The 18,789-nt window shown below is 42.4% G+C and overlaps 1 long non-coding RNA gene across 10 annotated transcripts in view; it reads right to left on the bottom strand.

Moving 5' to 3' along the window:
- The window catches only part of LOC126921412 (uncharacterized), an 89,397-nt gene that overhangs the window by 6,296 nt on the left and 64,312 nt on the right, over positions 1-18,789 (bottom strand). For 7 of the 10 annotated variants that reach the window (XR_007712322.1, XR_007712326.1, XR_007712329.1 and 4 more), the window contains 2 exons: positions 12,476-12,561; positions 2,674-3,592 (listed from right to left, as the gene is read on the bottom strand). This is a non-coding gene — a long non-coding RNA (uncharacterized LOC126921412). Of the gene's footprint in view, positions 1-2,673; positions 3,593-12,475; positions 12,562-18,789 lie in introns of those variants that run through there. The other 3 variants (XR_007712324.1, XR_007712330.1, XR_007712327.1) reach the window with 3 other exon arrangements.

The raw sequence follows: 18,789 nt of genomic DNA, 5'->3' as shown, positions 1-18,789 counted from the left end.
CGACGTATTTTCCACATTACGTGTGTGTGTTGTTAGGTCGTGGAATTGCGTCGCTTTTTCTCATTCCTTAAAACTTGAAATATTAAAAATATCGAGACATATATCGATTCAATTTACGTCTCGATACAATTAGAATTTCTGATAATATCATCCACGCGACTAAGTGTACTCATACTCTTAATATCGCTATCAATCGCAATTATAATTCCAAGTTTACTTATATCTATTTTAAAAATATAATTTTCTCAGACGTGTTTTATCACGTATTACGCAATGGTCACTAGCCTTCGTCAGTCGATTTCAGGAAAAAGGTACGTACCTTAGAGCATGCATGATATGTTAAGCTCGGGTGTCGGAGGCGTCCCGGGACGTCCTCTCTAGTGTAGGACCTTTGCGCCCGGGCGTTTGTGTGAGAACCGTGGAGCGAGTGTGTTGGTGTGCCTGTTTTGCCATTTTTAAATATAGCGCTAGGTAGGATAGGTAGCATACTTTCTGGTATGTCTGTTAATTATAAGTAGGTAGGACCGGGCAGGTTGGCACAGTCTCTGGTCGGGTAGGCGCGTTTTCGCGTGACCAACCTGTTTCTGGAAATTTATTTGAAAAATCGACGGTGAAACTGGCACGAGTAGAGCATGCTCTCGTCTCTGGTTTTGCCTTTCGATTTTTCGAATTTCGCGGTCGCGGTCGCGAATGGGCTCGAAACGAACGTTTATTGCTCGAGCACGCACGTGCGAGTGGGCAACGATCACTATTGTGATCGTTGGTCAGTCCATGCGCACTTCAATCAGCTTCCGCGGTTTATATTTTTATTTTACCTTTATAAGTTTTTTTTTGTTTGCGATTTAGAAGTCTCGAGCTTAGATTTAAGTTACAGCGGGCATTGCGCCCGAAGAAGGAAGAGGCTATAAGCCGAAGAGGCCCGACAAACTGTCACTCAAGAGGGCAACTACTAATGGCTCCCCATCCTCTGGGTCATCCGGAGCATGGGAAGTCATTATCGTTACTACTTTGTCACTATGCTCGCTTTTAGTATTTGTAGTAGTAGTAGTAGTAGTAGTAGTCTTTGTTTTTTTGGCCGATGTATATATCGGTCCATCGTCCCATTGGGCAAATCGCGATTTTTCTTATTAGTGTTGCGACAAATTGATTACGGGTTGTATTAGAGTTGCGAAATAATATCACGGCTTTTCATTAGTGTGGCGAGAAAATGATTACGGTTTGAATTAGAGTTGCGATAAAATGATAATCGCGTTTACTTTAGAGTTGCGAATTACGATATCGCGATTGTCTTTTGCAATTTTTAGAATTTTTTCTGTTTTTCTGTTTAAGTAGCAATACTAGGATATTTAAAGTAGCTTTTTCAAATAGTAAATAGTAATTTTCATTAAATTCACTTTAAGAATTAGCGTTGCGACATTGTTCCATCGCGAGTTCTACTTATTTTTCCTGTTAGCGTTGCGATAATGAATGATCGCGTTTTGTTAAGTAGAGTTGCGTTCACAAACTGCCCAAACCCTCCGACTGCATTTGTCGGACACTGCTCCTGGATCACACGTACAGCCTAAAGAGCTGTACAAGTGTGATCGTTCATCGGCAACCTCCTAAATGGTTGCACTGCAATCTCTCGCTATTAGTGTTGCGTATTGCTTAAATACGAGTGCATAGATTTATACTTATTAGCGTTGCGTATTAGATATCGGGAATTTTCAGATTTTTCTTTTTTTTTTTTTAATGGTAGATTAATTGATATTGCAAATATAACGAAGCACTCGTCGCGTTTGATTTTGAGAATTTTCTGCTTCATAAATATTAGTAGTAAATTAGCGTTGCGGAACAAGAATATTCAGTTCCACTCTCGGCGTGTTGATCGGGTTTATATAGAGTGGAAGACGATCGAATTTTAGTAGCCCTTCTGGCTACTGCTTTGTTTCTTTTTCAGCGCCCCTTATTAATGCGCCCCTTATTACTACGTTTATTACTGAAAATACTGCTATAAGACATATTCCTTTGTCAGCGTTAACGTTACCATGACTGCTAAAATACAGAACTTTATTACGAATGTATAATATATATATATATTTACATGTATGAAATTGTGAGCGATTTCATGCGCAACAAAGTATTATAACGAAATATCTTAATGTTGCTAGGAAGGCTGGAAATATTTTTTAAAATTTAATTCATTGCAATTGGAATTAGTGCTGATGATTGTTCGTTCTTAGAACCATAACTTTTAGAATTTTTTCGACCGCGATATTTTCACTTCAATCTTTTAACAGTAACGTAAAATTTTATAAATATTCGAATTTCATTTGCATGAAACAAAAGTTTCGTCACGAAACAAAGACATCGTCACGTTTGTAGCAAAAATTCTGCAAAAAATGACTTATGCACATACCTTTCGGTTTATTATGTTGCAAATTACTATGTTGTTGTAGAAAATAACAGATACTGTTAAAAGTTAAAAGATAAAGCAAGTGATTGTATAATAACCGGGGTTTCTCTCATCTTAGTTATTCCAAATGAACTTTTCAATTTTTAATTCAGTTTAAATTCAGTTATTTAAAATTCTTGTTTCCAACGTAACCCTAGTTTCGATTAAAAGATACACAGGATTCTCTATATTTGCTAAAATTTAATCAATAGTAATTTGATCTATTATTGACCATTATTAATAGTTTATTTTTCATAAAATGTTTCATAAAATGTTCTCGTTTTAAAGATGTCTCTTTCTTCCATATACCAAATCCAGTAAATGAGTTTGTTTCAGATTTATCAATTTACAGAAAATACGTTTCAGTTACATATATGAACATTTCACAGCATATTAAATATGTATGCTAGATGCCCAAATGATTTTTCTTCCATCGTCTGATTGTTCAGGCTTCTTCCCGTTTTCCCATTTTTAAAAGAAGAATATTGCGGTCACGTTGGAGTATATAACTTTTCGATATCTTCATAAGCTTAGTACAACGAGTCGTATGTCTCTTTTGCAAAACTCTAAATTGTATATACAGTGTCAGTACTTTCATTTCCTTTCTGTGGTTCCAAGTTAGACAGATGTATCATTGATACCGAATGTTGCCAGTACGGTTGCGAATTATTGTACAATGTTTGTACTAATCGATGTAATTGTTTTCGCAGATTAATCAGTTGATTAATTTTCAGAAAACGACTACATTGATAAGTACAAACATTGCACAATAATTCGATACCAAGCTCAGAATCACGCTAATACAGTCCATTTTGGATTACGAAAAGCCACGAAGAGAATTTTGGATAATCTAAACTGGACTGCAACGTGGGACGACATTGGACACCGTGGGACGACATTGGACACCGTGGGACGACATTGGACACCGTGGGACGCCGTTGGACAACGTGGGACACCGCTGCACACCGTGGGACTCCGCTGGAAACCGTAGAACACCGTTGGTCCAGTGTAGATCACCAAAAAACGCGAAAAGAATTTTGGATGATCTAGACTGGACTGCAACGTGGGACACCGTGGGATACCATTGGTTCAGTGTGGATCTCCAAAAGCCGCGAAAAGAATTTTGGATGATCTACACTGGACTGCAACGTGGGACACCTTTGGTTCAGTGTGGATCTCCAAAAGCCGCGAAAAGAATTTTGGACGATCTACACTGGACTGCAACGTGGGACACCATTGGTTCAGTGTGGATCTCCAAATGCCGCGAAAAGAATTTTGGATGATCTACACTGGACTGCAACGTGGGACACCATTGGTTCAGTGTGGATCTCCAAATGCCGCGAAAAGAATTTTGGATGATCTACACTGGACTGCAACGTGGGACACCATTGGTTCAGTGTGGATTTCCAAATGCCGCGAAAAGAATTTTGGATGATCTACACTGGACTGCAACGTGGGACACCATTGGTTCAGTGTGGATCTCCAAATGCCACGAAAAGAATTTTGGATGATCTACACTGGACTGCAACGTGGGACATCGTTGGACATCGTTGGACACCGTTGGACACCGTTGGACACCGTTGGACACCGTTGGACATCGTTGGACACCGTTCGACATCGTTGGACACCGTTGGACATCGTTGGACACCGTTGGACGACGTTGGACATCGTTGGACACCGTTGGACGACGTTGGACATCGTTGGACGACGTTGGACATCGTTGGACATCGTTGGACAACGTTGGACACCGTTGGACATCGTTGGACACCGTTGGACATCGTTGGACATCGTTGGACATCGTTGGACATCGTTGGACATCGTTGGATATCGTTGGACACCGGGGGACACCGTAGAATGCGTGCGTTTTAGGCTTAATTTATCGTAAAGTAGATACCTATGTACAGTGCATTGTGAGCTCATTCTGTACAACGATACTTATAAATCTTGGAACGAAAAATTGTACACGCGATTTGTCGGTTCGCGATCGCTCAGTTGTTTCAAACTGTCGCGTGACGTACTCGCTCGTGCGTATTCCGGGTACGTGCGGGTCAACGTGCACTGGACAACTCTTTGGATTCGTAAGGCGGCCCAAGCACACCTCAGTCTTGGTGACTGCTCGACGACTGCTCGACGTTCGCAACGGATCGCGGGAGTTGTCGTCGCGCCGCTGATGCTTGCGAATCTGTTGGGGACTCAGTCGTGGATCTGCACTCCTGTCCGATTGGTACATCGGAACTCGGGCAGGGACCTGCAATTTCACGTCCTCCGTAATCCTGTTCGGGCCCGTGTGGGTGGGCCCCACTGTTCAGTCGAAGATCATGCCTTCGTAATCCTGTTCAGCGGCCCCTCCACAGGGGTGGGCCCCACTGTTCAGTTGAGGCCTCTGCCTTCGTAATCCTGTTCAGCGGCCCCTCCCCGGGTTCCACATGTTCAGTTGGAGTGTGTTAAGTTGCCGGCCTATGTGCTGGATCCACGGCTGGATCACCAGCGGATCACTGGCATCATCGGTCGGCGCCATCGACCGCGACTCGTATAAGTTTCGAACGGCGAAACAGGAATCGAGTTATGGTCAATACTTGAGCTTTCCGCTAATCCTTCGGGTTATCCGGTGCACAGGGGTACGTCGCGTAAGTTTGTGAGTTCGTTCGTTAGCTTCCTTTTCTTTCATTTGTTCCAAGGTAGATAAATGTGTCTTTGATACCGAATGCTGCCAGTAGGGATACCAATTATTGTACAATATTTGTACTGATCTATGTAATCGGTGTGTGGGAGATAGCTGTGGCGTTATGTATGCTTTGCTGCACGTTTGTAAAGATTCATGTAAGCGCTGCGTTGGAGATATGTGTTTCGCAGTTAGGGTACGAAACAACTATTTCTTTACGCAGGCCCATGGTCAAGTAGAGACGGTACTCGACATTCTGCCACTGGGTTGAATGTCGAGATGGACGTATAAAGATAAATAACCCATGGGCGGGTCTCTTGCGTAGTCACCTCCTCGTGGTGAGACCTGGTAATTGGCATCGTTTTCCAAAAAATTAATCCGTTGATTAATCTTTGGAAAACGATACCAAGCTAAGAACTACGCACCAGTCCGGTTTGGATCTCCAAATGCCGCGAACAGAATTTTGGATGATCCAGACTGGGCTGCACCGTGGGACACCGTTGGACACCGTTGGACGACGTTGGACACCGTTGGACAACGTTGGACGACGTTGGACGACGTTGGACGACGTTGGACACCGTGGGACACCGTTGTACAACGTGGGACAGCGTAGGACAACGTGGGACAACGTGGGACAACGTAGGACAACGTGGGACAACGTGGGACAACGTGGGACACCGTTGGACACCGTGGGATATGTCTTGTCTCTCAAATCCATTCTGAGCCCATTCTGTATAATGGTACTTATCTGACTTGGAATCTAGTATAAAAATCGATTCTTTTTTTGCATTGAATCTTGTGGTTATTTTGTGCACGGGAGTGCGTTGCGTAAGTCCATTGATTCTTTGGAAAGATCGCGAACGAACGAGTTCACGCCGCGATTTTTATTTCATTGTCTGTTTGTTCGGGCTTCTTCTTAGTTTCCCATTTTTAAGAGAAAATTATTGCGGTCATGTTAGAGTTTATAACTTTTCGATATATTCAAAAGTTTTGCTCCGCGAAAATAGAACGTTAAACAGTTTAGAACAATGACTCGAATGTCCCTTTTTCAGAACACGAAATTGTGTATGCATTGTCAATAGGTTCGGTTAAATAAATTATTGTTTTATTTCCGATATATGAGATCATTCTCTTATTTCAAACGAATTTTTAATAAGTTATTTTATTGTTTCAAATTGAGTTATATCTCAATAATTCACTTATGGAATTTAATTTTTTTTTTGTTGTATTATGTGTATTTGCTTCAGTTAACGTCATAAACTTGCAACATAGTAACAGTTAGATTCAAATACCTCGAAACAAGTATTCTTTAAACATATTTAGTGGCGAACTTTTGAATTCTTGCAAATATTTTCCAATATTTATATCAGGCGACTATAGTGTATTAGTGCAATGTATATTTCGTATTCTAATAACGAAAATTCACAGTATATATTCTAATTGCGAACAGTATAATTCTTGAAATCGATTGCATTGCATTCACGGTATTCGTAAGCATTTGTTTGCTATCGAGATATATCTCACAATTTTCAACTTATAGTTTCATACTTGTTCCAGTTTCTTAATAATAATTTTTAAGTGTAAAGAAATAGCAGTATTTTCTAAATAAACGTTCCATAGGAAAAAGAAGAAATTTGTCGAAACAACGTTTCGCTTCTTTTCCACCCCCCCACCCCCGCCCCTAAACTGCTTTATTTTCAGGAAATATTTGTGACCGCGCGCAATGCGGTTGTAGAGTCAGTGTTTGCCACGCAATAGTTTTTTTTCAATATTTTAAAATTACGATAGTTTTGATCAAATTCGATCGAATAATCACACGCGAAAATAATAAAATTTTATCAATCAAATTTGTACGCGATATTAGAGTTATTGTTCGCCGATCATAATTTAAGCGGTCGCGGTAACGTAGTCTTTTATTTTTCTTTTTTTATATATTTATTTTTTTGAATATTCGTTTCCGGTATTAGAGTCAGTGCCTCGCTCAAGAGGATAAAGCCTCTCCAGGAGCTCAAGAATGTAAGTAGTTTTATATATTGTATTTCAATTTGTTCTATTTAGTATATTTTTTTTGAAATGTCGTTAATTACAAAATAAAAATGATGGATGATTTAGAAAGCTGTAAATGTCCTTTTTAATTGAAATAAAGTCTTGAAGTCTTAACATTAAAGTACAATAAAACTGTCTGATACTCATAAAAAATCACTGAATATTTGTTCTCAAATTTTTATATTAGATTTCCAATTTACATATTTATTAGAATTTAGTCTTTATTATTGCTAAAGTTTCAAGTTTGTTATTATATATTAACGATATTAATGATATCTTATGTTTTGTTATAGATATATCACTGCTTCAACTCCTTCGTCTTCTTTGGGAATGTTTTAACAGTGGCTAAAAAGCCAAAAATGTAATTATCTTTACACATTGTACTTCAATTATTTATATTCTGTATATTTTTCTTTGATCACTATCAATTAAGAAATACAATTTGATTGAAAATTTAGGAGATTAGCATTTTCTGAGGTTATTCTTTCATTGAAATAAAATAATTATTAAAATCTTAATACCGAATTATGAAACAAATGACTAACATATTTCAGAAATCTTTAGATTCTTAATTCTTAGATTTTAAACTTTCATATTAGAGTTTCAGTTTTTACACTTATCAAAGTTTATTAGAATTTCAATCTTTATTATTACCAAAGTTACTAAAGTTAATAAACTTTCATTTTTCATTATCTCCAACTTTTTAAATAATCAGCAATCACTCATCGTGTTTTGTTCTGTAACAGATTTTTCGCAATCTCCATTTCCACCACTGGACTCTACACAGTTCCTGATGATATTCGCTGGGGTGGCGCAGCATCCACGATACGTCCTTTGTTTCTCCGCTTCGAACGGTGAGTCGCATGCATTTCTGTTCCTCCGGTCACTCAATCATGTCGTAGGATGAAAGGTCCGAATCGGCACGGGTGATCGGTTGTATTACGTAGAATTTTTTTGCGAGCATAGTGACCACGGGTATTTCTTATACCCGTGAGTAGTAACACTCATTTTTTGAAATTTATTAGTTTAGGATAGGTCTTCTCGCATATCGCGATTATAATAATTAGTTTTTTAATAATTAGGTTAAACATATACACTTGAGAATATATTCGTGTTAGTTATAAATATGCATGTTAATATTCCGTATGAATATTTGCAAATGGCAAATATCTACACGAATATATCTGTATGACACGAATATACTTGATCTTAAGCAATGAATTGATCGTGACAATCTTAAGTCACGTTCGTTTATTTCACTTTGGCTAGAACTTAAAATATGAGTTAAAATACATTTTTTCCGTACGAAAATGTGTGAAATTTTACGTGCAAGAAGACACTTCGCGACAGGCAGAATTTTTAATCAAAGCAATAATTTTGAACATTGCTTTTACATTTTCGAGTATTTGCTTTGATAAAGAGTTCGCCTGAGATTATTTCTTTCTTACTAATATATTTAGAGTCAATTATTCCATTTGATCGAGTCTCAGTCTTTTTCAATTAACGCTACCTTTTCTGCAATATTAAAATTTTCTTCCGATTTATTAAATTAATGAAGTAGAATTACTTAGTTAGTATTAAATTAATAAAATAGAGTTAATCAGAAAGAAGCAGCAAAGAACGTTAGTCCGTTAAATAAAAATTACACAAACTAATCATCTTTTTAGATCAGGATTTTCAGGTTTAACCCTTTCCGTGCCCATTGTCAGGATCTCATTCACGTGCCCAGGTGCTACTTGAATGGGAGAAAGACAGTGGGCACGATGACCTAGAATTAAGTAATGTAATAATTTCTCAGCGACTGACCATGTGTTAGTGTATCGTGCACGACGTATTTTCCACATTACGTGTGTGTGTTGTTAGGTCGTGGAATTGCGTCGCTTTTTCTCATTCCTTAAAACTTGAAATATTAAAAATATCGAGACATATATCGATTCAATTTACGTCTCGATACAATTAGAATTTCTGATAATATCATCCACGCGACTAAGTGTACTCATACTCTTAATATCGCTATCAATCGCAATTATAATTCCAAGTTTACTTATATCTATTTTAAAAATATAATTTTCTCAGACGTGTTTTATCACGTATTACGCAATGGTCACTAGCCTTCGTCAGTCGATTTCAGGAAAAAGGTACGTACCTTAGAGCATGCATGATATGTTAAGCTCGGGTGTCGGAGGCGTCCCGGGACGTCCTCTCTAGTGTAGGACCTTTGCGCCCGGGCGTTTGTGTGAGAACCGTGGAGCGAGTGTGTTGGTGTGCCTGTTTTGCCATTTTTAAATATAGCGCTAGGTAGGATAGGTAGCATACTTTCTGGTATGTCTGTTAATTATAAGTAGGTAGGACCGGGCAGGTTGGCACAGTCTCTGGTCGGGTAGGCGCGTTTTCGCGTGACCAACCTGTTTCTGGAAATTTATTTGAAAAATCGACGGTGAAACTGGCACGAGTAGAGCATGCTCTCGTCTCTGGTTTTGCCTTTCGATTTTTCGAATTTCGCGGTCGCGGTCGCGAATGGGCTCGAAACGAACGTTTATTGCTCGAGCACGCACGTGCGAGTGGGCAACGATCACTATTGTGATCGTTGGTCAGTCCATGCGCACTTCAATCAGCTTCCGCGGTTTATATTTTTATTTTACCTTTATAAGTTTTTTTTTGTTTGCGATTTAGAAGTCTCGAGCTTAGATTTAAGTTACAGCGGGCATTGCGCCCGAAGAAGGAAGAGGCTATAAGCCGAAGAGGCCCGACAAACTGTCACTCAAGAGGGCAACTACTAATGGCTCCCCATCCTCTGGGTCATCCGGAGCATGGGAAGTCATTATCGTTACTACTTTGTCACTATGCTCGCTTTTAGTATTTGTAGTAGTAGTAGTAGTAGTAGTAGTCTTTGTTTTTTTGGCCGATGTATATATCGGTCCATCGTCCCATTGGGCAAATCGCGATTTTTCTTATTAGTGTTGCGACAAATTGATTACGGGTTGTATTAGAGTTGCGAAATAATATCACGGCTTTTCATTAGTGTGGCGAGAAAATGATTACGGTTTGAATTAGAGTTGCGATAAAATGATAATCGCGTTTACTTTAGAGTTGCGAATTACGATATCGCGATTGTCTTTTGCAATTTTTAGAATTTTTTCTGTTTTTCTGTTTAAGTAGCAATACTAGGATATTTAAAGTAGCTTTTTCAAATAGTAAATAGTAATTTTCATTAAATTCACTTTAAGAATTAGCGTTGCGACATTGTTCCATCGCGAGTTCTACTTATTTTTCCTGTTAGCGTTGCGATAATGAATGATCGCGTTTTGTTAAGTAGAGTTGCGTTCACAAACTGCCCAAACCCTCCGACTGCATTTGTCGGACACTGCTCCTGGATCACACGTACAGCCTAAAGAGCTGTACAAGTGTGATCGTTCATCGGCAACCTCCTAAATGGTTGCACTGCAATCTCTCGCTATTAGTGTTGCGTATTGCTTAAATACGAGTGCATAGATTTATACTTATTAGCGTTGCGTATTAGATATCGGGAATTTTCAGATTTTTCTTTTTTTTTTTTTAATGGTAGATTAATTGATATTGCAAATATAACGAAGCACTCGTCGCGTTTGATTTTGAGAATTTTCTGCTTCATAAATATTAGTAGTAAATTAGCGTTGCGGAACAAGAATATTCAGTTCCACTCTCGGCGTGTTGATCGGGTTTATATAGAGTGGAAGACGATCGAATTTTAGTAGCCCTTCTGGCTACTGCTTTGTTTCTTTTTCAGCGCCCCTTATTAATGCGCCCCTTATTACTACGTTTATTACTGAAAATACTGCTATAAGACATATTCCTTTGTCAGCGTTAACGTTACCATGACTGCTAAAATACAGAACTTTATTACGAATGTATAATATATATATATATTTACATGTATGAAATTGTGAGCGATTTCATGCGCAACAAAGTATTATAACGAAATATCTTAATGTTGCTAGGAAGGCTGGAAATATTTTTTAAAATTTAATTCATTGCAATTGGAATTAGTGCTGATGATTGTTCGTTCTTAGAACCATAACTTTTAGAATTTTTTCGACCGCGATATTTTCACTTCAATCTTTTAACAGTAACGTAAAATTTTATAAATATTCGAATTTCATTTGCATGAAACAAAAGTTTCGTCACGAAACAAAGACATCGTCACGTTTGTAGCAAAAATTCTGCAAAAAATGACTTATGCACATACCTTTCGGTTTATTATGTTGCAAATTACTATGTTGTTGTAGAAAATAACAGATACTGTTAAAAGTTAAAAGATAAAGCAAGTGATTGTATAATAACCGGGGTTTCTCTCATCTTAGTTATTCCAAATGAACTTTTCAATTTTTAATTCAGTTTAAATTCAGTTATTTAAAATTCTTGTTTCCAACGTAACCCTAGTTTCGATTAAAAGATACACAGGATTCTCTATATTTGCTAAAATTTAATCAATAGTAATTTGATCTATTATTGACCATTATTAATAGTTTATTTTTCATAAAATGTTTCATAAAATGTTCTCGTTTTAAAGATGTCTCTTTCTTCCATATACCAAATCCAGTAAATGAGTTTGTTTCAGATTTATCAATTTACAGAAAATACGTTTCAGTTACATATATGAACATTTCACAGCATATTAAATATGTATGCTAGATGCCCAAATGATTTTTCTTCCATCGTCTGATTGTTCAGGCTTCTTCCCGTTTTCCCATTTTTAAAAGAAGAATATTGCGGTCACGTTGGAGTATATAACTTTTCGATATCTTCATAAGCTTAGTACAACGAGTCGTATGTCTCTTTTGCAAAACTCTAAATTGTATATACAGTGTCAGTACTTTCATTTCCTTTCTGTGGTTCCAAGTTAGACAGATGTATCATTGATACCGAATGTTGCCAGTACGGTTGCGAATTATTGTACAATGTTTGTACTAATCGATGTAATTGTTTTCGCAGATTAATCAGTTGATTAATTTTCAGAAAACGACTACATTGATAAGTACAAACATTGCACAATAATTCGATACCAAGCTCAGAATCACGCTAATACAGTCCATTTTGGATTACGAAAAGCCACGAAGAGAATTTTGGATAATCTAAACTGGACTGCAACGTGGGACGACATTGGACACCGTGGGACGACATTGGACACCGTGGGACGACATTGGACACCGTGGGACGCCGTTGGACAACGTGGGACACCGCTGCACACCGTGGGACTCCGCTGGAAACCGTAGAACACCGTTGGTCCAGTGTAGATCACCAAAAAACGCGAAAAGAATTTTGGATGATCTAGACTGGACTGCAACGTGGGACACCGTGGGATACCATTGGTTCAGTGTGGATCTCCAAAAGCCGCGAAAAGAATTTTGGATGATCTACACTGGACTGCAACGTGGGACACCTTTGGTTCAGTGTGGATCTCCAAAAGCCGCGAAAAGAATTTTGGACGATCTACACTGGACTGCAACGTGGGACACCATTGGTTCAGTGTGGATCTCCAAATGCCGCGAAAAGAATTTTGGATGATCTACACTGGACTGCAACGTGGGACACCATTGGTTCAGTGTGGATCTCCAAATGCCGCGAAAAGAATTTTGGATGATCTACACTGGACTGCAACGTGGGACACCATTGGTTCAGTGTGGATTTCCAAATGCCGCGAAAAGAATTTTGGATGATCTACACTGGACTGCAACGTGGGACACCATTGGTTCAGTGTGGATCTCCAAATGCCACGAAAAGAATTTTGGATGATCTACACTGGACTGCAACGTGGGACATCGTTGGACATCGTTGGACACCGTTGGACACCGTTGGACACCGTTGGACACCGTTGGACATCGTTGGACACCGTTCGACATCGTTGGACACCGTTGGACATCGTTGGACACCGTTGGACGACGTTGGACATCGTTGGACACCGTTGGACGACGTTGGACATCGTTGGACGACGTTGGACATCGTTGGACATCGTTGGACAACGTTGGACACCGTTGGACATCGTTGGACACCGTTGGACATCGTTGGACATCGTTGGACATCGTTGGACATCGTTGGACATCGTTGGATATCGTTGGACACCGGGGGACACCGTAGAATGCGTGCGTTTTAGGCTTAATTTATCGTAAAGTAGATACCTATGTACAGTGCATTGTGAGCTCATTCTGTACAACGATACTTATAAATCTTGGAACGAAAAATTGTACACGCGATTTGTCGGTTCGCGATCGCTCAGTTGTTTCAAACTGTCGCGTGACGTACTCGCTCGTGCGTATTCCGGGTACGTGCGGGTCAACGTGCACTGGACAACTCTTTGGATTCGTAAGGCGGCCCAAGCACACCTCAGTCTTGGTGACTGCTCGACGACTGCTCGACGTTCGCAACGGATCGCGGGAGTTGTCGTCGCGCCGCTGATGCTTGCGAATCTGTTGGGGACTCAGTCGTGGATCTGCACTCCTGTCCGATTGGTACATCGGTACTCGGGCAGGGACCTGCAATTTCACGTCCTCCGTAATCCTGTTCGGGCCCGTGTGGGTGGGCCCCACTGTTCAGTCGAAGATCATGCCTTCGTAATCCTGTTCAGCGGCCCCTCCACAGGGGTGGGCCCCACTGTTCAGTTGAGGCCTCTGCCTTCGTAATCCTGTTCAGCGGCCCCTCCCCGGGTTCCACATGTTCAGTTGGAGTGTGTTAAGTTGCCGGCCTATGTGCTGGATCCACGGCTGGATCACCAGCGGATCACTGGCATCATCGGTCGGCGCCATCGACCGCGACTCGTATAAGTTTCGAACGGCGAAACAGGAATCGAGTTATGGTCAATACTTGAGCTTTCCGCTAATCCTTCGGGTTATCCGGTGCACAGGGGTACGTCGCGTAAGTTTGTGAGTTCGTTCGTTAGCTTCCTTTTCTTTCATTTGTTCCAAGGTAGATAAATGTGTCTTTGATACCGAATGCTGCCAGTAGGGATACCAATTATTGTACAATATTTGTACTGATCTATGTAATCGGTGTGTGGGAGATAGCTGTGGCGTTATGTATGCTTTGCTGCACGTTTGTAAAGATTCATGTAAGCGCTGCGTTGGAGATATGTGTTTCGCAGTTAGGGTACGAAACAACTATTTCTTTACGCAGGCCCATGGTCAAGTAGAGACGGTACTCGACATTCTGCCACTGGGTTGAATGTCGAGATGGACGTATAAAGATAAATAACCCATGGGCGGGTCTCTTGCGTAGTCACCTCCTCGTGGTGAGACCTGGTAATTGGCATCGTTTTCCAAAAAATTAATCCGTTGATTAATCTTTGGAAAACGATACCAAGCTAAGAACTACGCACCAGTCCGGTTTGGATCTCCAAATGCCGCGAACAGAATTTTGGATGATCCAGACTGGGCTGCACCGTGGGACACCGTTGGACACCGTTGGACGACGTTGGACACCGTTGGACAACGTTGGACGACGTTGGACGACGTTGGACGACGTTGGACGACGTTGGATACATTGGAATGCGTGCGTTTTAGCCTTAATTAATCGTAAGATAGATATCTATGATATGTGCATTGTGAGCTCATTCTGTACAACGATACTTATCCATCTTGGAACGAAAAATTGTACACGCGATTTGTCGGTTCGCGATCGCTCAGTTGTTTCAAACTGTCGCGTGACGTACTCGCTCGTGCGTATTCCGGGTACGTGCGGGTCAACGTGCACTGGACAACTCTTTGGATTTGTAAGGCGGCCCAAGCACACCTCAGTCTTGGTGACTGCTCGACGACTGCTCGACGTTCGCAACGGATCGCGGGAGTTGTCGTCGCGCCGCTGATGCTTGCGAATCTGTTGGGGACTCAGTCGTGGATCTGCACTCCTGTCCGATTGGTACATCGGTACTCGGGCAGGGACCTGCAATTTCACGTCCTCCGTAATCCTGTTCGGGCCCGTGGGGGTGGGCCCCACTGTTCAGTCGAAGATCATGCCTTCGTAATCCTGTTCAGCGGCCCCTCCACAGGGGTGGGCCCCACTGTTCAGTTGTGGCCTCTGCCTTCCTAATCCTGTTCAGCGGCCCCTCCCCGGGTTCCACATGTTCAGTTGGAGTGTGTTAAGTTGCCGGCCTATGTGCTGGATCCACGGCTGTATCACCAGCGGATCACTGGCATCATCGGTCGGCGCCATCGACCGCGACTCGTATAAGTTTCGAACGGCGAAACAGGAATCGAGTTATGGTCAATACTTGGGCTTTCCGCTAATCCTTCGGGTTATCCGGTGCACAGGGGTACGTCGCGTAAGTTTGTGAGTTCGTTCGTTAGCTTCCTTTTCTTTCATTTGTTCCAAGGTAGATAAATGTGTCTTTGATACCGAATGCTGCCAGTAGGGATACCAATTATTGTACAATATTTGTACTGATCTATGTAATCTGTGTGTGGGAGATAGCTGTGGCGTTATGTATGCTTTGCTGCACGTTTGTAAAGATTCATGTAAGCGCTGCGTTGGAGATATATGTTTCGCAGTTAGGGTACGAAACAACTATTTCTTTACGCAGGCCCATGGTCAAGTAGAGACGGTACTCGACATTCTGCCACTGGGTTGAATGTCGAGATGGACGTATAAAGATAAATAACCCATGGGCGGGTCTCGTGCGTAGTCACCTCCTCGTGGTGAGACCTGGTAATTGGCATCGTTTTCCAAAAATTAATCCGTTGATTAATCTTTGGAAAACGATACCAAGCTAAGAACTACGCACCAGTCCGGTTTGGATCTCCAAATGCCGCGAACAGAATTTTGGATGATCCAGACTGGGCTGCACCGTGGGACACCGTTGGACACCGTTGGACGACGTTGGACACCGTTGGACAACGTTGGACGACGTTGGACGACGTTGGACGACGTTGGACGACGTTGGATACATTGGAATGCGTGCGTTTTAGCCTTAATTAATCGTAAGATAGATATCTATGTTATGTGCATTGTGATCTCATTCTGTACAACGATACTTATCCATCTTGGAACGAAAAATTGTACACGCGATTTGTCGGTTCGCGATCGCTCAGTTGTTTCAAACTGTCGCGTGACGTACTCGCTCGTGCGTATTCCGGGTACGTGCGGGTCAACGTGCACTGGACAACTCTTTGGATTTGTAAGGCGGCCCAAGCACACCTCAGTCTTGGTGACTGCTCGACGACTGCTCGACGTTCGCAACGGATCGCGGGAGTTGTCGTGGCGCCGCTGATGCTTGCGAATCTGTTGGGGACTCAGTCGTGGATCTGCACTCCTGTCCGATTGGTACATCGGTACTCGGGCAGGGACCTGCAATTTCACGTCCTCCGTAATCCTGTTCGGGCCCGTGGGGGTGGGCCCCACTGTTCAGTCGAAGATCATGCCTTCGTAATCCTGTTCAGCGGCCCCTCCACAGGGGTGGGCCCCACTGTTCAGTTGAGGCCTCTGCCTTCGTAATCCTGTTCAGCGGCCCCTCCCCGGGTTCCACATGTTCAGTTGGAGTGTGTTAAGTTGCCGGCCTATGTGCTGGATCCACGGCTGGATCACCAGCGGATCACTGGCATCATCGGTCGGCGCCATCGACCGCGACTCGTATAAGTTTCGAACGGCGAAACAGGAATCGAGTTATGGTCAATACTTGGGCTTTCCGCTAATCCTTCGGGTTATCCGGTGCACAGGGGTACGTCGCGTAAGTTTGTGAGTTCGTTCGTTAGCTTCCTTTTCTTTCATTTGTTCCAAGGTAGATAAATGTGTCTTTGATACCGAATGCTGCCAGTAGGGATACCAATTATTGTACAATATTTGTACTGATCTATGTAATCGGTGTGTGGGAGATAGCTGTGGCGTTATGTATGCTTTGCTGCACGTTTGTAAAGATTCATGTAAGCGCTGCGTTGGAGATATGTGTTTCGCAGTTAGGGTACGAAACAACTATTTCTTTACGCAGGCCCATGGTCAAGTAGAGACGGTACTCGACATTCTGCCACTGGGTTGAATGTCGAGATGGACGTATAAAGATAAATAACCCATGGGCGGGTCTCGTGCGTAGTCACCTCCTCGTGGTGAGACCTGGTAATTGGCATCGTTTTCCAAAAAATTAATCCGTTGATTAATCTTTGGAAAACGATACCAAGCTAAGAACTACGCACCAGTCCGGTTTGGATCTCCAAATGCCGCGAACAGAATTTTGGATGATCCAGACTGGGCTGCACCGTGGGACACCGTTGGACACCGTTGGACGACGTTGGACACCGTTGGACAACGTTGGACGACGTTGGACGACGTTGGACGACGTTGGACGACGTTGGATACATTGGAATGCGTGCGTTTTAGCCTTAATTAATCGTAAGATAGATATCTATGTTATGTGCATTGTGATCTCATTCTGTACAACGATACTTATCCATCTTGGAACGAAAAATTGTACACGCGTTTTGTCGGTTCGCGATCGCTCAGTTGTTTCAAACTGTCGCGTGACGTACTCGCTCGTGCGTATTCCGGGTACGTGCGGGTCAACGTGCACTGGACAACTCTTTGGATTTGTAAGGCGGCCCAAGCACACCTCAGTCTTGGTGACTGCTCGACGACTGCTCGACGTTCGCAACGGATCGCGGGAGTTGTCGTCGCGCCGCTGATGCTTGCGAATCTGTTGGGGACTCAGTCGTGGATCTGCACTCCTGTCCGATTGGTACATCGGTACTCGGGCAGGGACCTGCAATTTCACGTCCTCCGTAATCCTGTTCGGGCCCGTGGGGGTGGGCCCCACTGTTCAGTCGAAGATCATGCCTTCGTAATCCTGTTCAGCGGCCCCTCCACAGGGGTGGGCCCCACTGTTCAGTTGAGGCCTCTGCCTTCGTAATCCTGTTCAGCGGCCCCTCCCCGGGTTCCACATGTTCAGTTGGAGTGTGTTAAGTTGCCGGCCTATGTGCTGGATCCACGGCTGGATCACCAGCGGATCACTGGCATCATCGGTCGGCGCCATCGACCGCGACTCGTATAAGTTTCGAACGGCGAAACAGGATTCGAGTTATGGTCAATACTTGGGCTTTCCGCTAATCCTTCGGGTTATCCGGTGCACAGGGGTACGTCGCGTAAGTTTGTGAGTTCGTTCGTTAGCTTCCTTTTCTTTCATTTGTTCCAAGGTAGATAAATGTGTCTTTGATACCGAATGCTGCCAGTAGGGATACCAATTATTGTACAATATTTGTACTGATCTATGTAATCGGTGTGTGGGAGATAGCTGTGGCGTTATGTATGCTTTGCTGCACGTTTGTAAAGATTCATGTAAGCGCTGCGTTGGAGATATGTGTTTCGCAGTTAGGGTACGAAACAACTATTTCTTTACGCAGGCCCATGGTCAAGTAGAGACGGTACTCGACATTCTGCCACTGGGTTGAATGTCGAGATGGACGTATAAAGATAAATAACCCATGGGCGGGTCTCGTGCGTAGTCACCTCCTCGTGGTGAGACCTGGTAATTGGCATCGTTTTCCAAAATATTAATCCGTTGATTAATCTTTGGAAAACGATACCAAGCTAAGAACTACGCACCAGTCCGGTTTGGATCTCCAAATGCCGCGAACAGAATTTTGGATGATCCAGACTGGGCTGCACCGTGGGACACCGTTGGACACCGTTGGACGAC

The sequence above is a fragment of the Bombus affinis genome, chromosome 10 (genome assembly GCF_024516045.1).
Source record: "Bombus affinis isolate iyBomAffi1 chromosome 10, iyBomAffi1.2, whole genome shotgun sequence".
NCBI classification, from domain to species: Eukaryota; Metazoa; Arthropoda; class Insecta; order Hymenoptera; family Apidae; genus Bombus; species Bombus affinis.
Note: the sequence above shows the minus strand (reverse complement) of the source record. Positions and strands in the feature narration are given on the sequence as shown.